The following is a 23874-nucleotide window of genomic DNA, read 5'->3' as shown; positions in this document are numbered from 1 at the left end:
GAGTCCAGCTTCTTGAATAGTTATTTGCTCAGTGTACAGATTAAATAGGTATGGAGAAAAGATACAACTCTGACATACACCTTTTTTATTTTAAACAGTAGCCTCTTGGTCTAGGTAATATAAGTTTCACACGATCACAATTAAGTGTTCTGAAATTTCCATTCTTCTTAATGTTAGCCATAATTGTTATGATCCACACAGTCATATACATTAGCCTTGCCAGTCCATGGGATATTTGAATTGCCAAGATTTCACTTTCTAGCTAACAACATAGTTTGAACAACTCAGAATTCTATCTATAAAATAAAAGTGACTGTATTTCTCTTATGAGTATAGAGAACTAAGTACTAGAATGTATCAGGAGCCAAGGTTACAAATTGGAAAGTGATAGAGCCAGAATTTGAACCGTAGCTTTGAATTGTAACAATGATGCTATGCTCTACATCCATTAGCCATACTATTAGTTTATAACTGCTGGTTTTTACATTCTCTCCCACAGTCATCCCTAGCTCAGAGTAGCTAATGCAGTACTACATGAATAATAATTTACAATAAAATGGCATTTTCTACTTTAAGTTATTTTTTTTTTCAATACTGAAGGAAGTAATTATTTCCTTAGTCTAGAGACTGTCTTTCACTTTCACCACAAATGACACACAAAATTATTTTATTCTCTTTGGGCTGCTTTATGAACTCCTTTTAAAGCTAGGTCAGGAGTGGGACTATGGAGCACAAGATGGTTATGAATGTCTAATGGAAAATGTACTAAGGTACAAGATTTGATATGACCTTGAAGTGATCAAGATCATTCTTGATGATTTTGATAAATGAGGTAATAAAGTGATGTAGCCTCCTGGAATCTTAGCTTTTTCCTTTCTGTACTCTCAAAAAACCTCAATCTCATTATCATTGAATTGTAACTGACTCATTGTTGACCCTCCATTGAGTATCTATGGTTATAGATCACACAGGAACAGACGGTCCATCTTTCTCCCTCAAAGGACTGTTAGATTCAAAGCACTCAAGAGGCACAAACCTTTGTGTAAGCAGAACAACTACTATAGATTAGGCTCCCAAAGGTGGCTGCTAGGATACCTTTAGTTAAAGAAGTGGATGATATCTCCCCTACTTATAAGAAGATCCCTAGTGTTGCAGTGATTAAGCACTTATCTGTTAATCAAAAAGTTGCCAATGCGAACCCTAGTCAGTCTATGGTAGAAAGATGAGACAGTGTGTGTTCCTAAACAATTACAGCCTTATCAGACAATTCTACTCTGTCCTTTAAACCAGCTATGAGTTGAAATCTACTAGGTAACATTGAGCGTACCTTTTTCATAAAACTATTATGTACTATTCTTGGTACATATTCAGCAATCAGGAAATCAAAAGACAAATTGCATTGGGAAAATCTGCTGTCAGAGACCTCTCCAGATTACTGAAGAGTAACCATGTCAGTCTGGAGACTAAGGTGTGCCTGATCCAGCCCATGGTCTCCTCAATTACTTGCTATATGTCAGAAAGCTGGACAGTGATTAAGGATGATAGAAGGAGAACCAATACCTTTGAGTTGTGGTGCTGGAGAAGAGTATAGAATATACCATGGACTGCTAGGATAACAAACAGATTCATACTGGAGAGGGTATAACCAGGCTGCTCCTTGGAGGCAAGAATTCTGAAGCTCTGTCTGACATTCTTTGGACATGTTGCAAGGAAGGACCACCTCTTGGAGAGGGGCATCATGCATAAGAGGGTGGAGGGGCAGCACGAGAGAGAAAGACCCTCGATGAGATGGATTGAGTCACTGACTATTACCCCAGTAATAGGGTTAAACACTAAGGTGTGTCAGAGATAATGACATTGGCTCAAGAAAGAGCAGGGTTCAAAGCTTTTGTACACAGAATTGCTCTGAGTTGCAAGCAACTTGATGGCACATAACAACAACAACAAGAAGTTGTAAAGATCTTGAATTATAGAAGTGATTGGATAATGAAACATGTTAGGTACTTGTGAAACATGGTTCCTTTCAGGGACTAGGACTCAGGGCCCACATTTGGCAAAAGTGGCTTCTCTCCTAGGGACGAATCTTGAGCAACACTTTAATAGACATTTCTCCCCTGGAATCTTTCTATTCATAATCCCCCCTTTTCTCCTCATTCTTAGAAAGTATCTAGAGAGTAGGGTAAACATTACTGGGGAACTGCTTCTTTGTTTTCCCTGTGTTAATGTTTATAATACAGTCTTATTTATTTTGTTGCTGATATAGAGTAAAACAATCACATCAAAGATGTCACACCACTGCATCCTTGGGTCATTTGATCACTATGTAGTTTAGGTGGGACAGGAAGTTTCTAGACTTTTTCTACCCCATGTATTCTACATCCTTCTTCTTCATAGATACAATTAACTCTTCAAACAGACATCACTCTGGTACCTTTCAAAGTAAATTCCCACTGATCTCTAATGAGGCCCTGATAGGTATCAACCTAAGCCCAAATACTATGAGATGTGACCTCATCGATAATTGACCTGGTGGCATAGATACTATTCTTTTACATTTGCAGAGAGAAATGCAAACTAATTAGTATTTCTGAGAACATCTATCTAGTAAGTTACTGAGTCAAGATTTCATCTTGGGATTGTTAACTCCTCCAAGTGTAGGTGTGCTTTGACGATACTTGTGTTGACAAGGTGTTATGCCTAGCCACAATGAGATGGAGCCCATAGTGCTATTGTGAGTTACTGCAGTGGGCACAAGGGAAAATATATAGTGAATGTCACGTTATTGATCCTGAAATTCAAGGTGAACAAGAAGAGAGATGGCTCTGATGAGAGATAGATATATAGATAAATATATAGATATTTAATACTATAATATAAATATATATACTATAATATATATAACAATTTATAATATATAATAATAATACTTCCTGCATAAATGTATAAAATACTTTTAAAAATATTACGTTGCTTGCTCTCATTGTTAAGAAAAGTAATTTATGTCTGAATCAGACAGTAGTCAATGAACTACAATAATGTGGGCTGAGTCCAGCTTGCCATCTGCTTTTTTACAATAAAGTTTTATTGAAACACAGACACACAGATATGTTTACATATTATTTTAGGCCAATTTAGCTTTACAATGGAAGACTTGAGTAGTTGAGACAATATGGCTCCCAAAGCATAAAATATTTATTACCTGGCCCTAAAAAGGAGAGAGAGAGAGAGAGAGTCAGAGACAGAGACAGAGACAGAGAGAGGGAATGAATATGAATGAATGAATTTGCAAACAATTTGAAAATACAAAGACATAAAAATAAGAAGTAAAAAGTAAAACCATAATGTTTCAAGCCAGAAATAACTACCGTTCTATTCTGCTGTATTTACTTCATAATTTTCTGCTTCCTTGAATGTCTCTTCTGTTTTTACCAAACTGCTATCATTCTATGCCTGTAGCCATTTACACTTAATAAAGTGTGAGCATTTCGACATGCCATCTGATTTTTTTGAAAATGAAATGTTAATGACTGAGAAATATTTTTAATGGTAACATTTAAAACATCCCAACAATTCCAACTCACTGCCACCCTACGGGACAGAGTAGAACTGCCTTCTAGGGTTTCTTATCAGGTGGTCGGTCTTTAGGGAAGCAGACTGCTGCATCTTTTTACTGCTAATTCAAAGGTCTGTGGGATTTGAACCACAGACCTTTGAATTAGCAGCCAACTGTTTAACCTCTGTGCTACCAGATTGGCATACTATAATTTATTTAACTCATCTTCCTCCCCCCTCAGCCATTTACTGTATTTCTATTTTTCCATTATATATGATATTGTGACGTGTACCTGGGGTACCTAAGTCTTCTGTTTGATTTTTCTTAGAATTAAGTCCTTGGTGTTATTGTTATTAAGTATCATTGAGTCACTTTGACTTACAGAAACATTGTGTGAAACAGAACATAATCCTGCCTAATTTGGCACCATCTTCCTAATAATGGGAATATTGGAAAGATTGTTATGAAAATATTTAATGTCTCAGGACATACTGAAACACTGCTTTCCAGAGAGTTTGTATCAATGCCACCTTTAACTCACCCATAAGCTTGGGAGTCTGCATCCACCTTTTCTGGTGCTGAGGGCTACTGTTATATTTGTGTTTTTTATTACCAGTAACTTGAACATTTTCTCATTTTTATTTATTATCCTATGTTTTCCAATGAACATTTAATATTTTTCCTACTGTTATATTTTTATGAGTTTCTTATCAATTAATAAAACTCTTGATATTATAAATACATTCTTGTAGAAGACAGTTTTTTCTTTGTTTATATGTTCTTTGAGGAGATGAAATTACTATTTTTTCTGGAGTAGAGATGATTAATTTTTTTCATTTTATGTTTTCTTTCACTGCTTTTCCTGCCTTCAAGGTCAACTAATCCCCATTTAGAGATTAGATTTTAATTTTATTTTATACTTTAGTTTAGCCTTTTAATCTGTGTGTAGTTTATTTTTGGCATTAAGTTATAAGCTGAATTACTTTGCAGCCTTTTCCAATACCATTTATTAAATAATTTTGCTACTTCTTTATGATTTGTGATAATTCTTGTATATATAATTATTTTTTATATACGTGTGTGCTAAGTTGATTATGAATCAGTGCCTCTATATAGGTCAGAACAGAACTTTCATAAAGGCTATCCTAGGATGTAGTCTTTATGGGAACAGATTACCCCATCATTTCTACCATAGAGTGGCTAGTGTACTAGAACAAACCACCTTTTGGCTAGCAACTAAGCTCTTAACCAACCACCAGGCTACCAGCGGTCTTTATTTATTATAACTCTACAGTTCAGACTAATATCTATAAGGTAACTCCTCCTATTATTGCAGATCTTATTTAAAAACATGTAAGTGCATATTTGTTGTTGTTGTCGTCAGGTGCCGTCAAATTGAGTACGACTCATAGCGACCCTATGAACAAATGATCTGAACCCTGTTCTGTCCTGTGCTGTCCTCACACTTCCTGACATTCAAGACCCCGTTTTGGTAGTCAGTGCATCAATCCACCTGGTCAAGAGTCTTCCTCTCCTTCGCTGACCCTCCACCCTTCCTAGTATCATGTCCTCCTTCTCCAAGGAATAGCCTCTCCTAGCAACATGCCCAAAGTATGTGAGGTAAAGCCTCATCATTCTTGCCTCTTAAGAACACTCTGGCTGCACCCTCTCCAAGACAAATTTGTTTGTTCTTTTGGCAGTCCATGAGATGTTCAGTGCTCTTGTCCAACACCACAGCTCAAAGGCATCAATTCTTCTTCTGTCATCCTTATTCATTGTCCAGCTCTCAGATGTACAGTAAGTGTTTGGGAAGACTATGACCAATCAGATGCACCTTAGTCCTCAAGCTGATATCATTACTCCTCAATAATTTGGAAAGTCCCTCACTGCATATTTTCCCAGTGCAATGGGTCTCCTTACTTCCTGATTGCAGTACTAAGGGTCTTAATTGTGGATCCAGCAAGATGAAGTTATTGACAGTTTCAGTCTCTCTATCATATTTCCTATAGGTTCAGCAGTAAGAATATTTGTTTTCTTGACATTGAGATGCAATCCACGCCTAAGGCTGCATTCCTTGATCTTCTACAAGAAGTGCTTCAAGTCCTCCTCACTTTCAGCAAGCAAGATTCTGTGATCTGCATAATGCAGGTTATTGTTGAGTTTTCCTCTAATCCTGATGCCACATTCCTCTTCATGGAGTCCAGCATCTCGTATAATTTGCTCAGCATGCAGATTAAATAGGTGTGGAGAGAGAATCCAACCCTGACACACTCCCTTCTTAATGTTTAACCATTCAGTGTTCCCTTGCTCTGTTCACACAACAGCCTCCTGGTCCAGGCACAGGCTTTGTGTGAGCACAGTTAAGAGCTCTGGGACTCCCATTCTTCTCCGTGTTAGCCATAGGTGGGTTTTTTTTTTTTAATTGGAAATATTAGAAAAGGAGTTTAATAAAAAATACCAAATCCCATGTCATCTGATTCTTCTTTCTTTGCTTCCACTTTCTTCTCCTCAGCTGGAGCAGCAGCAGTGGAGGGGGCAGGTCCACCAGCACCCACATTGCAGATGAGGCTCCCAATGTTGACATTTTCCAGGGTCTTTGCAAACAGACCAGGTTCAACCTTGACACCAGCTACCTTAATGAGGTCATTGGTTTTATCCTCCATGGTGGTCACCTCACTGTTGTGCAGGACAAGGACATGCTTAGAGATGGTGGCCATGGTGCCGTGGAGCTAGGCTGAAGACTGCTGGGTGCAATGCTAGTCGCCGGATGAAGTGAGGCCTCACCCCAAGGTGGCCTTAGCTTCCTCAGAAGAACTGAGCCTCTTAGCAGAAGCTGAGGAAAGGGGCAGCCACAGCTTCTTATGATCCACACAGTCAAATGCCTTTGCATGGTCAGTAAAGCACAAATAGACACTCTTCTGCTATTCTCTACATTCAGCCCGGATCCATCTGACATCAGCAATGATGTCTCTGGTCCCATGGCCTCTTCTAAATCCTACTTGAACTTCCAGAAGTTCTCCATCTGTCTCCTGTTCCAGCCATTCTTGAATGATTTTCAGCAGTATTTTGCTTACACATATATTAATTATATTAGTGTATATCAGGTATCACCTACAAGTTTAGGTGTCCTAAGTTGTGCCCACTATTCATAGTCCTAATATTACTTATGGCCTATTTTGTAAATAAAATGTTGTTTGTTCAACAAAACAAAGAAGCAAATAAATGCACAGGTTTATTGCTAAGTTGCTCTAACTCATTGTGACTCTTTGTGTTGTAGAAATAGGGTTGTGGGGTTTTTTGTTGGTTTGTTTGGGTTTGTTTTTCTTTTTTTTCCTTTCTGTTGTTATTGGTGTTTGTTTTGGTTATAGAAACTGCTGACTCTTTCTTCCTCAGCACTGCTTGTGTGTTCCAACTGTTGAGCTTTAGTTGTGCAAACAATTTGTGTCACATAGGGATTGTCTATTAGAACACAGCTACACTGATTTGTGACCTCATTGTCTCTAAATGCCTTGCTGCTACATTGGCAGAAACTGTATGGACCAAAAGGCCTTCAATATTTTCTGCTTTGCCCTTTACAGAAAAAAAAAAAGTTTGAACCGTAGCCTGGAAGACTGAGGATGGGAACTCACATGGACTGGATACCAATGGTACAAAAAAAGCCCAAGCCCTACTTCCTGGGACATGGCATAGATCTCCAAGAGTGACTTAGTCCATCTTTCCCAACTCATTGCATCCATGCCTTGACTTCTTTAGTAATGAGGGAATCATAATACAACTAGAGTCCTTGTTTGGATCAAATGCTTAACATAGTCAACTGGTAATAGAAAGATTAGATGACTGAGTCCAGCCAGAACACATAGAAAGAAAGCCTTACCAATCTACTTCTGAAAAATCTGTCATTGAGGACTCCATGGATCACAGTTCTGCTCTGACACACATGGGCCCACCATGATAAAGAATCAAATTGTTGGCAACTGATTCAAGATACCAGGAACGATTACTCTCTTATCCGCACCTGTCCTTCCCATTAGCTATAGTGCTATTCTGATAACAAGCATATCTTTTTTATCTGGCTTCTCAGTGTCTTCTTATGCATTTTTTTTGAGCAATCAATTTCTAAAGTTAGCCTAAAGAAAATAACGCTGCTGGGTAAATTGACTGCTTGAATGAGAACTGCTTCCTACCCTGTTGGTGCTTAAGACAGCCCCCTGCTCTGAGCACCCTCTGTTACCAGATGTGCAGAAACTGTATGTCTGCAGCCTCAAGAAAGGCACGGGGGCTTTGATGGAAAGAGCAAGAGGACTGAGCCAATGAAAGGCATGCAGTGTCACTTGGAAGGTTAATCTTTCGAGTGGACAGCCTATCCTGAAAGATCTAATGCTCCCCCGTGACCCTTTTCCATGGCTGGCGTGGGTTATATGCTCATGAAGCACTTGAGGGGCGCTAAAGTGAGACTTCTATGGTTTTTATAAAATTGAATAATGGTATCTCCACAAGCACAGACTATATCCCACAGAGAACACACAAGCCTCTGTTTGGTTGTTTATTTTTATGACAGTTTTGAAGCTCTGGCTGGGTCTCAGTGGGAAGGGCTAGCCTGCTCTTCGTGGGGTCTGGAATGGGCTTTTAGGAGCTCAGCAAGATGCTATGAAGGCTTGTTGTAACTGTTCACAGCTCCATGAGAGGCTGACATGAGTGTGTGTGTGTGCGTGTGTGTGCATACATATAGGAAAAAGAGGAGGAGAAGGAAGAGGTGGAAGAAGAGAAGAAAAAAAAAAGAATTTTAAAAGTTCACCTATATTTTCTGGTACAGTCTCAGAATAATGGAAAGGGAAGAAACTGTTGACGTTCATGTATTTTCTGGTCGAGTCTCGTTGTTTTGTACTGTCAAGTCTATCTCCATAGAGTGACCTTATAGAACAGCGTAGAAATGTTCCACGTTGTTTTGAAGCCTCCAAATCTTTACTGAATTAGACTGCTTCATCTTGTACCCCTGGAGCGGCTAGTTTCCAACTGCTAACCTTTTGGGTAGTGGGCTGCTTAAGCACTGTGCCACCAGGGTTACTGGTACAGCCTTAAAGGAAAATAGATTTGTGCAAAATAGAACTGTTTGCACAAGAGTCAAGAATGTAAAAGTTTCATAAACGTTGTTTTCCACAAAGCTGGAAGGAGGACTGCATGCTGTTTGAAAGTCCCTTCCTTTAAGCCATGCAAAGATGGACTCGGTGGGGATGTGGGAGCCTCTCTGTGGAAGGTTAGGAAACCAAGGATACAGGAAGCCAAGAGGAAAGACAGTGAATAACCACAAGAAGGAAAAGAGAGACTAGTGAGAAGAAAAGAGCAAAAACCATGTAGAGATGCACTGATTAAAACTGGGGCTTAATGATCATCTTCCAAGGGAACTTTGATGTGGAAAAAGTCACGCTGACTATAGCATGCCTACCAGTGTGTGTGGGGGTGTGCAGCAGACGTTGAGAATGGTTTAGCTGTCCAGGGCTCCAGCAATGAGATTTGACATTGTTCGTAACTCCACCTCCAACTCGAGTGCATGTTTGTCTGACATCCTACTTTCTAGGAGTTGAAAATAGTTCAGAGAAACTTAAGTTCCCCACCCACTGCAGGAGTGCCTTTCCATAATATGTCTTACTGAATGAGATTATCGAACTCAGAAATTTCAAAGAAAGGTTCACTTTTGAGTAGTGGCTAAGATTATTTTTTCAGGGTTGAGGATCTGGATTTGAATCTGTGCTGGGCTGTGCCCTGGCTGTGACCTTGCAAAGGTTAGTGCAACTCTGAAAACCAAAATTCCTTATCTGTAAAGTGAGAATGAAAATACTATCAACTGTTTTGAAAAGTGGGGAGGAATAAGTGAGATGCTATTGACTACTTAACATAGGAAGCAGCAGTGGCATCCACATCCTAAACCACACGCCTCTGGAAACTATGAACTTTGATACATGTCGATAGATGCAGAGAGGCTTCATGCCTTTTGTTCATAAGGTCGCTATGAGTCGTGCTCAACTTGAAGGCAATCAACCACAACCACACAACCATGTGTAGTGCTCCACATTAGGAAATTAAGGAGCTCTGGTGGCATGGCGCCTTAAATGTTGATCTCTGCCAAATGTTCTGCCAGAGAAAGGTGACAGTCTCTTCTTGTAAAAGTGGAGGGTTGCTGAGTCACACTTGACTCCATGTCGTGGATTTAGTATTAGTTGCTGTTATCGTTGTCGTCGTCGTCATCATCATCATCATCATCAGCATGTGTTCTTTCATTTTACAAATGAGGTTCAAGTTGTAGTTAATGGTCATCCCTACTATCAGATTGGAACTCAATAATCTCTGAAGTTACCATAGCCAAATAAAAGTCTTAAATTGTGAATAGCTATTTGAGTCTGCTTTGAATGATACCTCCTTTTTCAGAAGAACAGCACATCATGTAACCTTAAAACATTACCATTTTTCTAAAGTTGATAACCGGGGCTTTGAAAAAAGAAGAAGAAGAAGAAGAGACGATTTACTTTTGGAAAGAGAAAGGCTAAGTAGCCAAGCAGTTTTATTTATTGCAAAATAGAATTACCATTTCTGGAGCGTTGTGGAGTGGGTCAAAAGAAGGGAGATCTGAGCTGCTTTATCTTTGGGAATCTGAGGTCTCCTCATAGAGGAGACGGGAGTTCTGCTTTTCAGAGCTCTAGATTTTGATCTAATCTCAGAAATATAAGCTGCTTAAAGGATGAATTGTCCATGATTAGGCAGGTGATTCCTTTTCAGACCATCAGAAGACAAATTCCTCATGAAGTCATTGGTTAGGCTAGAAAAGACCATTCTTGACTGATGGTGCCTTGTAAAGCAGTGAAGCCCATTTTCATCCAGAGAGTTCTTAGGGAAAGGGAGATAATTGCAGAATACAGGTGAACATTTCTTCTAATTTTTAAAAAAATATTAAAGTTTTTCTTTTATTTTCCATTCCACAGCCCACCCGTCAACGAACCAGATTATTGTCATACATTTAATGTCTAATCATATATTCCTTTTGGACATTTCTCCCTTTCATCTGTTCTAATGCAATGTTCATTATCCACTCTTTTCCCATTTCCCTCATGCTCTCCCCCAGTTTTATTTTATATCAATGGTGTAATGCAGTATTTGTCCCCTTGTGACTGAGATATTTCACCCAGCATGTTCTCTCGGCTTCCCCATGTTGTGTTTTATGAGTTCATGGTTTTTCAGTGCTGTGTAATATTCCATTGCGTGAATGTACTATGGTTTTTCTAGCCATTCGTTTGTTGATGGGCACTTGGGTTGCTTTTTGTGACTGTGAGCAACATAGTAATAAACATGGATGTGCATACATCTGTTTGAGTGGTAGCTCTGGTATCTTTAGGGTATATTCCCTGTAGTGGAATTACTGGGTTCAAATGGTGTGTCTATTTCCAACTTTTTTGAGAAAGTGCCAAACAACTTTCCAAAGTAGCTGTGCTCTTTTACATTCCCCCTCGCCATGAAAAAAAGTTCCAATCTCTGTACAACCTCACCAGCATTTGTTGTTTGCTAAAGTTTTTCTTTTTTTTTTTTTGTGAGCTGTAGGTTCATGTGGGGTTTTAAGTGATATCTGAAGACCCTTAGTTCCTCTCAATGGTAACACCTTGTGAAAATATGGTAAAATACCATAACCAGGAGACATTGACGCAGACAAGGTATCATGTTTCCATCACCATAAAGATTCATTAAACCAGACAAACAGCTCTCCCATGCCACCCCTTCCTTAAACTCTGACAGCCATTATCTGTTCTCCATTTTTGTCATTTCAAAAATATCACATGAAAGGTCTCATACAGTATAGAACCTTAGTGATAGGCCATTTTTTTTCATTCAGTTGTTGTATAAAACAATAGTTTGTTATTTCTGAATGATATTACATGGTATTAATTTACTACAGTTTCTTTAACCACTGACCTCTTGAGGAATATCCTATTACATGTTTTAGATCTAATGATTGTGAATAAAGGTACTAACAGAAATAGTCACACAAGCAAGATTTTATTTTTACTTACACTTTCTTATCTATGGTAGTCAAATGGCAGTTGCATGTTTAGAGTGTAAAGAAACAATGTTTCCCGGAAGAATTGTGTTTTGTTTCTCTGGTGGCCAGTATGTATGTATGTATGTATGTATGTATTCATTCATTCATTCATTCATTCATTCATTCTGCTGCCAACCGAAAAGCTGGTGGTTCAAGTTCACCAGCCACTCTGTGCAAGAAGGATGGGCAGGCAGTCTCTTCCCATGCAATTTACTGCCTCTAAAAACCACTGGAAGGGTTAGTTAACTTTGAGTTAGTTCTGACTTGATGGCAATGAAAAAAACAGAACACTGGCAAAATATGTGTGATCTTCACATCCTTGCAGCACAGTGATGTCACTTTTCATTTTACCTATTTAGAAAGACAAAAAATAACATTGCAATGTGGTTTTAATTGCATTTCCCTAATGGCTGATGTTCAACACTGTTCTCTGTACTTATTTGCTAGTTGTGTATCTCTGAAATGTATCATTGAAATGTCTCTTCATGCCTTTTGCCCATTTTATAAATAGATTGGTTTACTTTCCTTTTTTCACTCTCAAGTTGTCAATGTTCATACATTCTAAGGAGCTTTGGTGTGGTGTAAGGCGTAACTTGTTGAGCTGCTAACGGAAAAGTCTGCTGTTCAAATCCACCAGCAGCTACACGAGAGACAGATGCTCAGTCAGCTCCTAGAAAGATTGCTTCCCTCCCTGGCCCCTCCCTCGGTCCACCCTCACTCCTCTCCCCCTCCTCCTTCCCTCCTCCCTCTCTCCCTGCCACCTGGTGGAGTCTGACTCCCAGGGATTCTCCATCAGGTTTCTGTAGCTGTAAAGCATAATGGGCAGAGATAGCCCATCTTTTCCCCACTGGGCTGCCTCTTTATTCAAACCACTGAAGGCACTCTGTCCTTTGGTTAACACTACATACAAGGCCACCAGAGCTCCTGTTGTAAAGATTTACCATCTAAGAAAGCAGCTGAAGGGGCTCTATGAGTTGGTATTGGATGGATGGAAGTGATTACATATTCTAGATATGAACCCTTTATAGGACATATGGTTTAAATCTACTCTAGTTTTGCCACCACCCAGCAGTAATGTGCTATCTCCTGACCATCATCATTGTGTCAGTTAAGCCCACGGGGACAGTAAACATGAGGTGCATCTCTCCCCACGCCACCCCCCAACCAGGAAGGTATCCCTGGAGACCAATTAGCAAGGAATCATAGCTTCAAACCCTCCCCAGAATGAATGACCCCACCCTGGGCTACCTACAGAGGTCAAGCAGGGAATCGGGCTTCTATTATGAAGTAACAGTAAGGCAGTGGTTCCCTGTATCTTTTTTCTATTTAAAAAAAAAACACAAAAACAAAACCCAACAAAAACCCCCAACAACTCAAAACAGTAAGATAAAAGTTTAAATAACATCCCAAATCTTAAAATCTAATGCTCTCAGCATCTAGATTTCAGCTGAAAACCAATAGTCAGACTGAAAACCAAGATAATCTTAAATTGAATGGAAGGAGTCAATCAATACATAGCAACATTAAGATGACAAAGATGCTATTATCTTCTGACAAAGATTTTAACACTGATATAAAATTACTTCAACCCTCAATAACACAATCCCGGAGGGGTTGGGTGGGTGAGCCTTGTTACTCATAGATGGGAGTAAAAGTCTTGGCTTCCCGTATAACGGTGCTGTGAGATGGCAGTGTGTGGAAGGGATGAACGTTTCTGGTTCTCTGTTTGGCCGTGGCTGACCCCAGTGATGGTAAATGGGACATCACATTATGGATCCACAAAGGTGGAAGTCTAGTTGTCATTGTCATTGTCTTTTTTTTTTAAATTTTTTATTTTTAAGTCTAGTGTTTTTACCTGGCTTTTAGTGGTTTGAGTGGGAATGGAGATAATTTCAACAAACAGATACAATGTTGGAAGAACTGAGTTATCTATACCAAAACATTTTGAAGGTAGCTACCTGGTCAACTAACTGGAAGAGAGCCACATTTTTTATTCATTATAATTAAAAGTAGTTCAATAGATTGCAGACCGTACCCAATAATACCATTACTTATCACGTACAAGTTCGATTATGCTGAAGCCAGTCCAAACATTATTGCAGCAGTACATTGAGAGGGAACTGCTGGAAATTTCAGCAGGATTTAGAAGAGGATTTAGAAGGAGGGATATCAGATGTGTACTATTGATTATTATAGGCTTTCAGCTGTTTGAATTATAACAAACCATGGCTAACGTTGTGAAGAACTGGAATTCTAGAAAGCTTGATATTGCATATGTGGGATCTATCTTTCTTCCTATCTATTTATCCATTTATCTATCTATCTATCTATCTATCTATCTATCTATCTATCTATCTATCTATCATCATCTATCTACAGGTGGTTGTTTGAATAGAACAAGGTGATGCTGCATGTTTCAAAATCAATGAAGTCGTGTTTCAGGCTTGTATACTTTCGTCATACTTTCATATTCTAGATACCAGTGCAGTGGTATGCAATCAGGCATTGTTTGAACAGAACTAGGTGATAATGCATGATTTAAAATCAGTGAAGTTGTATGTCAGGGTTGTATACTTTCACCACATGTGCTCAAGCTGTGTGCTGGGTGAAGAAGATGAGAAGTTAGACTGTATAAAGAAGGTGGTATTAGGATTGAAGGAGGACTCGTTTACATCTTGTGAGATACAGATGGCACAATCTCACTCACTGACAGTGGAGGAGATTTCAAGTACTTTCTGAAGAATATCAAAGACTATAGCTTCAGTGTAGTTTATACTCCAACATAAAATAAAAAGTCCCCACAACTGAACCAATATGCAACATCTTAATAAATAGAGAAAATATTGAAGTTTCCAAGAATTTCCTTTTTCTTAGATCCACAATCAATGTCTATGGAAGCATTTAAAAAAATCAAATGATGTATTACATGGTCAGATCTTCTGCAAGATTTTCAAGTATTCAATGGCCAAGATGCCTCCCTAAGTAATGGGCTACTCCTGAGCCAGCCACATTAGCTTCAGTTGCCTTATTTGCACTCAAAAGCTATAAAACAACTTAAGATTGAGAAGATGTAATAATACATTTGAATTATAGGACTGGTGGAAAAATGCTGCATATTATATCGCCAGAAGAATGGGGGGGAAAAAATCTTTCTTGGTAGAAATACAGCCAGGATGTTCCTTACAAGCTATCATGGTGCGACCTTGTCTCATTCATTTTAGACATGTCAGCTCCTGAATGAATATAGCATGCTTATTAGAGGAGCAGTAAAAAAGAAAGATCTTCAGTGAATGATTTGACAGAGTAGCTATTACAATGGATTCAAACATAGCAATATTTTGAGGACTGCACAGAACTGGTCAGCGTTTTGTTGTACACAGGGTCAATATGGGCTGGAACCAATTTAAAGACAAAAATAACAGTGACACTTGTAGTAGTGACTCTAGATTGGCTAGAATCTTGGAAAAGTCATAACTCTGTCACAATCTTCAAATGCTTGTTATGTCCCTCAATGTCTGTAGCCATTCGTTTTCTCTTTGTAGAATAGTAGAATAAGGCCCTGAGAGAAATGCAAAACAGAGGAGAAGTCCTTCCCTTACAAAGGTTGAGAGGGAAATTATTGTCACTTATAACTAAGGAAATTTTTCTAGAACCTTCCATCTACTCCTTTGTCATTTTTATTCACTTTTAAGATATAAAAATCTTACTTACTCATTGCAATTGAGTGGGAAACCACTCACTGCTGACCCTGATTTTCAGAGGCTGTAAATTGCAAGGGAGAAGTTTGCCTATCTTTGTTTCACAGAGTAGCTGGTGGATTTGAATTGCCTGCCTTTGGGTTGTCAATACAACTCCCTGCCCACTGGGTAACTGGAGCTCCATTTTAATATTTAAGAAATGTGAAATAAACAATTGACCATTTTGAGTTTTGTTCTTTTTCTTTTCTTCAATTCTGAGAAATTACGGAGAAACAACTAACTGCAAAGCATTTTACCTAATTCTAAAGGGAATATTACAAGAAGGGTGATCAGGCTGGAGCCAAAAGGCTTTTTTCTCTTTTAAGAGAAATTTCTTGTAGAGAAAAAAAAAATACGGTCATTTCCTATTACAAGCTGAACCGTGGAACCAAGAGGAAGCACTTACTCCTCCTCATTTAATTCTTAATATGATAAGTAAAAGGCAGAAAGATTAGTCTGCAAATTTCAGCGACCTCTGAGGAAAATGTGCGCCATCTTCTTTTATCTGATGGTGGTTTTGACTTGCAGTGTTTCTGAGACTTAAACACCCACAGGCAAAAGTTTCTCATTTTCAACTTTACGAGTATCTTTTCTAGAATCTCTACTTACCTGCCAGTCCATAAACCCCAAGTATTTGTTTCAGGAGATTACAGACATTGGAGAAACACCACAAAATCACATGGGCCTGTTGTGGTTTGCTGTTGTTTAGTTGGCTTAAGTCATGATAAGTCTTGGCTTAGGTGTAATAGAAAGAGATATAGCACTCAGCCTTGCACCATTTTTATAATCATCCATGGGCTGAAAATCATTGCTGCTTGTCTCTGTGTCAATCCATCTTGTGCAGGAATTTTTTTGTTTCTACAGACCCTCAACTTTACCAAACTTGATGTCCTTCTTTAGTGAAATAAATCACTAGTTTATTTTTCCTGGTAGCATGCCAAAGCCTCGCCATCTTGCTCTTAAGGAGCAGTGAAACTGACCTTCTTCTAGAACTGGCTTTTTCATTCTTCTGGCAGATCGTAATGTATTTGGTGTTCTTTGTCAACATTAAGGTTAAATATGTCACTTCTTTGTTCTGCCCTCTTGATTGTCAAGCTTTGGTATGCTGGTGAGATGGTTAAGAAGGTTTGAGTCAGGCAAATCTTAGTTACCAAAGTGACATCTTTGCTTTTTGAAGCTATAAAGAATTATAGCAGACTTGCCCAGTACAAAGTGTCCTTTGATTTCTTGACTTCTATTCCATGGGCATTGATTGTGAATCCAAATAGACTGGGATTCTCATGAATCTAAACACCCATAAGAGGCTTGAATTCCAGTGAGTTTGTGAAGGGCATTAAAGCATCAACACGCTTCTCACACTCTGCTTGATGCCTTACAGGTATTATTTAATTAAGCCTCATGATTCTCTAAATTATAGATTTAATATGTAAATGTTGGTCTCTGGTTTGGAAGTAGAAGTCCTATCTCCACTGCATTTCTGACAATCCAGAAATATCTGTTAGACTGTGCACTGTGTTGGATTATTCTGTGATTGTCCTTATAAAATGCTATTGAGTTGCCCTTATCCATGGTGACCCTACGTACGGAATGAGTTGTCACCTGGTATTGGGTCACCTTTCTGATTATTCTGATTATCACCTTTCTGATATTAATGATTCATGCCTGTGCTTCATCTATACCATCACCTAACCAAGTCTCTCCTTGGAGGCTAGGATTCTGAAGCTCTGTCTCATATGCTTTTGGCACATGGCCAGTAGAGACTGGTCCTTGGAGAAGGATATCATGCTCAGAAGGGTAGAGAGACAGGACAGGAGAGGGAGACCCTGGACGAGATGGATTGATATAGTAACTGGGGCAATGGGGGTTGGTGTGTCAGAATTAGTGGTACTAGCTCAGGACAGGGCAGGGCTCAGAGCTTCTGTACATGAGTTACTATGGGTCACAGGTGACTCGATGGCACATAACAACAAACTCTGCACCTTCCCCAACACTCTGAATCATGACATTCTGATTCTCTCTTTGCACGAATAGTTATTTTCTGGTAAAGGGCCACTGTCTACCTTGCTTGTATGGAGCTAAGTAGCACATGTGATGACTACATTTATAGTGTACTTCTTTCTTCTTCTTCTAACCTGTTGAACCAATCAACTTACTCCAAAAGGCCATACCTGACAGAGGAATAAATTCATTAGTTTAGAAAGAGTTAATATTTAGTCGGGTTAAACTAGAAAATTATGGAGTCTGGATTTGATTCCAGGTCTGCTGGAGTTGCAAAGTCACACAGAGGCTAAAGGCTGAGTGATTGCATGCTTTAGAATGGTGTTTTCATCTCAGTGCACGTGGGGAGTGATGAAGTACTAGACGGATAATGGACTGTTCTGAACAGTGTGGTTTATTATACAAAGTACCTTGTCTGCTGCACACCACTGACCTGCTTTGGATCTGTGTGTGTTTCCTTGAATATTGATAAGATGAGGGAAATGGTGATTTCTTTCTGCCCTGAGGATATTATGGGTATTAATAAGTTAACACCTTTGAAGAACAAGTCTACCAGCAGATCTTTTTTATTTGATGGAAAGGAAAGTCTGGATTAGTGAAAAGTCAGAATAAGTGATTACTGAGAATGTTAAAGAAATCACTTTCAAGAACATACAGTAATGAGAACAATGATTTATTAAGTGAGTTGATGGGCCTTTTTTCTTGAATATATAATAACTCTTAAGAAGTTTATGTTGATGTACATCGATTATAAGCAAGCAGGTTCAGTCATGGCCCTTAAATGCAGTTTGTTCTTGGACATTTCTTCGGAGAGTTTGAGCATGTGACTGTGTTCCTTAATAAACCATTTATACAGTTGAGGAGTAAACTGAAGGTGAGTCACACATAATTGGTTACAGATTCCAGATCTGAAAGTTCTACCCGATGTAAGGTTTACTCCAAGGGCCTCCTGCACACAGCAAAACAGAGAAGTTAAGGCTTCTCATTCTGAAATCAGGTGGGTCTAAATCTCAAGCCTGAACCCAGTCTTAACACATTGCTTTGGCTCATTATGTAATATCCCTAACCGTCAATATTCATACCTCTATAATGGGGCAAAGTCTGATCACACATGTTTTACAAAATGTTGGAGTATTGACTAACATAGCCCATGAAAACTGCTCTTTATTATAGAATATAGAAAAAGTTCGTGGCTGTCATTTTTTAGTACGACTGTGAACACTACTTACTGTAATGAAATTTTAAAAATCTGAAAAATTAGCCGTAAGGAACCTGTGAGCCAGAGTTTTCTACACACGGCGTTGCCATGAATTGAAACTGACTTAGGGCGACTGCTTTCTTAGTAATATTTATCCTAGGGGATTTCACCCATTTTCAGCTGCCTTAAAACTCTGAGCCAGTCAGTAAGAGAAAAGGGTCCCCAGTACTATTTGCTGAGGAAAGGGTGCTGGCACTTGCCCTGTCCCCTTTCTCTTCCCTGCAGTAGCAACCTGGCTTCAGAAATGTCCTCTCGGGCCATGCCTTTGGACCAGAACAGCCACTTACAGGCTGTGGCTATAATAAGAGAGAAGATACCCCGGGGTTTCCCAGCATAGAGCTCGCATTCTGGGAATCTTGGCTTCATGTGACTTCCTGTGGAGGTGATTCACACTGAGAAATGAAGAGGTTTGGCATGACACAGTCTGCAGATTCAGACCCATCCCCTGGGAGAGGATGAGGCTGCTGAGAGTCCCCTTTGGTGTCCCGAGCTCCCCACGTGTGCACAAAGCACCCTGTCCCAGGCCCCAGACCTGTGCAGTTTCCCCTAATTGCCAGCGCAGCTCCTCTGAGATGGGAAGGGTGAGGAGGGTTGCAAAATCCGCGAACACTGAGGGCGTGCGAGGAAGGCAGCTTCCTGCACTGCAAACAGTGGTGTTAGTGAGGCTCCCGGGTGCTCCCGGGGAGACAGGGGACCAGAGAGCATAGAGAATGTGGGGGCCCCTCTCCACGCCGGTTCTGCCCCCCAGTGTGCTTCCCCAGAGCTGTGCACCCTGCACTTCCATTTCTGCAGTGCAATTAACTCGAGCTTGGCAGGTAAGTCTTTCAGCTCACCGTTGGCAAAAAGGGGCATGTGAGCTTCGGCGCGGGTGGGGTGCACCCCATTCCTCTGACACTGGACATGGTATACAGGTGCAACAGGGATATTTGGGAGCTTAAATACGGGGCAGAGATTCATAGCAGACAGATGAGCTTTGTGGCCCTGGGGGGAGAACTAAGAAGATAAACCAAAAGAAGGAAAGGGGTCTCCAGCATTTCCCCCCTTAGTTCATCTTCCATTTTTGGGGGGAATTTTGCCTCCAGGAAGGGTCTTTGGCTTGAGTTATGGCTGTGACGTTGCCCCTCTTCCATTTTTATTTATTTCTTTATTTTTACTTACTGCTGCATGGGAGCAGGCAGCCAGGAGGAGGGTTGCACGTTGTCCATACAGGCTGCAGAAGTCAATAAGCAGCCAGACAGGCAGAGAAATTGGAGGAGGCAGCTATAGATTTCTTAGGTTATTTCTTGTGAGTTTTTCAGAACTTGTGTGATTCGGGCTTGTCAGATAGTGTTTTGAGCTGGGCTGAGACAAACACATTTCCCCCGGTGCCCCAGATGCTGTCTGCAGCCTCCCAATTCACAGGCATCTGGCTTAGCTTTCTTGGGGGCAAGGGACTGTCCAGACAAGTGATGAGAAGGAGAGCTGAGGAGGACAGAGAGAACTGAATGTCGGAGTACCCTGGAGTGCGGCAGAAATCACAGTATAACCCTGGAAAGAACCATGAGCATGGTGATGATTGGCCTGGGACAGGAATGTGCTTCATTCAATACAATGCTTGGGATACAGTTGATAATCAATAAATATGTGGTGATTGAATATTAGTACCTAAACGTACCCCTTTTTGGTTAAGCTCATACTGGATTCTACTTAGAAAAACAAGACAGAATGTTAAGAGAGACTAATGCTTTTTGGTGGGTAAAATATGGTGAGGATGAATCATGTTGAATAGTACAATACCCTCTCAAGTGGAATTATTGGCTACACAGAAGTAGAGCCAGCCCTTCCATCCATCCATCTGTCCGTCCAGTTATTTGTTTAGAGCTTATTAACCACCTGGTTCCAGAAGCCTACGAGGCAGGTAAGAAGACACAACTGAATGCAAATTAGCATCATTAGGATAAAAAAAAATGAGCAAAGATAAAAGCTTCAGCCAACTCATTTTTTTTTTCTGTGATGGCTACAGTGGTAGCATGTCCAACAGATAATTGAAACATAAGGGCAACTGTAATTTTAATTTAAGTATTTATTTCAATTTCTCCTTCCGTCAGACTCATACTTAAAACTGGAGGGAAGCAGATAGGTTTCCTGGCCTCGCCTGGCCTTTCTGAGTCCAAATGAGGTACAACTAGTACAGGGCAGGTAACAGCAGCCCAGGTGACGGAGCGAGACACGGAGAGTTGATTGAACATTGTGCCCTCAGGGGTGGTACGGCAGACAGCAGGGTGGCCCTTGCACATTTTTCTGACCAGGCTTCTTTTTTACATAGGCAGGCTGTTTGCCGTACTTTTTTGACTCTGGTATATGAAATGGAATCAAGAAAAGCAAGGTCTTTCTTTTTTCATCTCACTTAATAAAATATTCTATTATTTTCTTGGTTACTAAAATATTCCATTATTACCGATCGCTTCCTCCTCCTTTCCGTTTGTCACTGGCCATGGTTAACATCAACGACGCAGGCTGCTGGGGGCTGGATGGCCTTTTAAGTGGGTACTCTGGGGACAGGTAGGGGGATTCCCGGTATGCTGATGAATTCCTGCAACTGTGAGGCACAGGAGCCTGGCTGGGAGCCAGGCTGATTGTGGACAGATGCCTTGACTGTCAGATTGGCTCTGCTCCGCTAATATCCCCTGGTTCTGACCTGGAGCAGAGAGAGGGACACATTCATTCACTCAGCCCACATTAAAAAATACTATGTATTACACCTAGGGCACAGTATTCTTGGGATCCAACTCAGGGTCCTGCTCCCTCCAAATGACCACTCAATTCCTCACATGTAGCAGATTCTGGTACCTACATAGAATCCCTGAGTTGCGCAAATCATTCACATGCTTGGCTGTTTGCTCTAGGGGTGCCTTGGAAGAAAGGCCTGGAGATCTACCGTGAGCCTTGAACAAGTTGTGTATTCAGAGTGCAGCTACACCCTTGTACAATCCTGTTCTTTATTTTCTTATTGCCTCCGAGTTGAGAGAGACTCATCTCTGACCCTTTCATGCAGGAGGAGATTGATCATTATTCTCTGACAAAGAAGCTGGTGGATTTGAACTGCCCGTGTAAAGGTTTGAAGAACAACTCCCAACCAACTAGTCCACCAGAGCTCCCTGTTTTTAAAACTGGAAGTAGACAATTTCCTAGCAAGACAAACTAAACGAGCTGGTTAGTGTCACACAGCATTGTAAGCGGATTCTTTCAACATAGGAGCTCACCACAGCAAAAGGAGTGGCGGGGAATCTGTATGAAAAGAGGCCTCAGCAATGCAAGTCCGTGTTATTTAAAGGCAACTGTACATTTAAAGTATCAGCTGCTGAAAACCCTTTGGAGCACAGTATGACTTTGAGTTGCCACCAATCAGATTTGACAGCAGTTTGGGGTTTTGTTTGCTCAGTTTTGTTTTGATGCTGGGAGAGAAAGGAATGTTATCCTATTTCATAAATAAGGAAAAGGAAGCTTGCGTGCTAAGTATCATTGCAAGCTTGCACAGCTAGTGTGTGACTGACTCCTGATGAGATCTGTGTCTGTTCCACAAGCAGAGCTGTTCCAAAGGTACACACGGTAACAAGGGTCACATGTGGAAATGAGTGTTGTTGTTGTTGTTATGTGCTGTTGAGTCGTTTGCGACTCATAGCGACCCCGTGTACAACAGCCCTAAACCGTGCTCTATCCTGTGCCAATCTCATTGCCTCTGACACACCCATCCCAATCACCCCAGTCACTGAATCAATCCACCTCATAGAGGGTCTTCCCCTCCTGCGGTGTCCCTCCACCCTCCCAAGCATGATGTCCCTCTCCAAAGACCTGTCTCTCCTTACAACATGTCCAAAGTATGTCAGACGAAGCCCCAGAATCCTTGCCTCCAAGGAGCAGCCTGGTTTAATCCCCTCTACGATGAATCTGTTTGTTTTCTTGGCAGTCCATGGTACATTCAATACTCTTCTCCAGCACCACAGCTCAAAGGCGTCAATTCTCCTTCTATCCTCCCCAGTCATTGTCCAACTCTCTGATGCATAACAAGTGATTGCAAAAACCATGGCCTGTATCAGGCGGACCTTAGTCTCCAGAGAGACACTGTTGCTCTTGGGTATTTTGGAGAGGTCCCTAACCGCAGACTTTCCCATCGCAATATGTTTTTTGATTTCCTGGCTAGGGAAGTGAATAGTAAGGGTTGGGGTAGTGGTGTGGAGCCAGGGGAAGGCTTTAGGGGAGGGCAAGGTTGTTAGCTCCTGGAGAGTGAGGCAAAGGAGCAAAAATGAAGGCGACCCTTGATGAGAAAATGATTTTTTTTAAAAAGAAAAAAAGGCAAAGCTCAAACTGGCTTATAACCAAAAAGCAGGTGTAAGTGGGGCTTCTTATCAACTTCTAGACTTTCCTGTTATTCTGTTTAACTTCTGGGGTATTGACACCTTTCCCAGGGTCCAACCACTCACCTCTTGCTCTTCTCCTGCCTCTAGCAGCTACGGCCCCTCCTCTTTCAGTGAGCACAGTGACTGCCAGAATTTCAAGCACCGCACAGTTGCTGGTTCACCAGGGCAAGAGTAACACAGGAAGTAACAGGCCATTCAGCCCCATCTCTAGACTAGGATGGATGAGATGCACAGAGAAACAAATTCCCCTATAAAGAATCAAGGTGGAAGAAACATCCACCGATGCTTGGCAGCCCAAAAACATCCTCTCCTGAAAATTTAGATTGGCCAAGGGAGTAGAAATGCCCATGGCAGGAGCTGTGGTGGCAGCTGGTGGTGGGGCGTGGAGGACAGGAGAGTCAAGATGCCAGCCCCTTTACCCTCTGCTTTTGCTGGGTTGGTTTTCTCCAATGTGTTCTGGCTCTTGAAGGTATACTTGTGCAGCTTAAAATCTCCTTCCTACATGCCATGGAAGTATCTTAGAATAATGAGGCGAAAATTAGTATATGTTGGGTGGGATCATATCAGAGGAAATGACAGGAAATGAGCCTCTTCCCAAATGCTCACAGGATGCCCTGTCTTTAGTCTTATGTTGCATAAACGCTGAATCCTAACAGCCCATTGGCTTGCCCCACTGGCCACCTCCTCTGGTATAACTTGCACCTTGAAAGTCAGCAGCTACTGGTACACAAAGCTAGGACGGCAAGTAGGCAGAGAGGGCATCTCAGCGATTGAGTGATCCTGAGAGGATAGAATATTTGCTGCCTCAATGACCCTCTGCCAATTATTGCCTAGTCTCACTCAAGGGG

The 23874-nt window shown here is 40.8% G+C and overlaps 1 protein-coding gene across 3 annotated transcripts in view; it reads left to right on the top strand.

The window, feature by feature from the left end:
- Positions 1-23874, top strand: part of NRXN3 (neurexin 3) — a 2203380-nt gene that overhangs the window by 205318 nt on the left and 1974188 nt on the right. The window contains exon 1 of one of the 3 annotated variants that reach the window (XM_006884638.1): positions 19327-19444. The exons of the other annotated variants lie outside the window; for them this stretch is intronic. The gene's annotated coding sequence lies outside the window, so the exon portion shown is untranslated. Of the gene's footprint in view, positions 1-19326; positions 19445-23874 lie in introns of those variants that run through there. 3 annotated transcript variants of the gene reach the window in all.

The sequence above is a fragment of the Elephantulus edwardii genome, unplaced genomic scaffold (assembly GCF_000299155.1).
Source record: "Elephantulus edwardii isolate Elephantulus edwardi_28Jun2011 unplaced genomic scaffold, EleEdw1.0 scaffold00037, whole genome shotgun sequence".
Classification (NCBI taxonomy): domain Eukaryota; kingdom Metazoa; phylum Chordata; class Mammalia; order Macroscelidea; family Macroscelididae; genus Elephantulus; species Elephantulus edwardii.
Note: the sequence above shows the minus strand (reverse complement) of the source record. Positions and strands in the feature narration are given on the sequence as shown.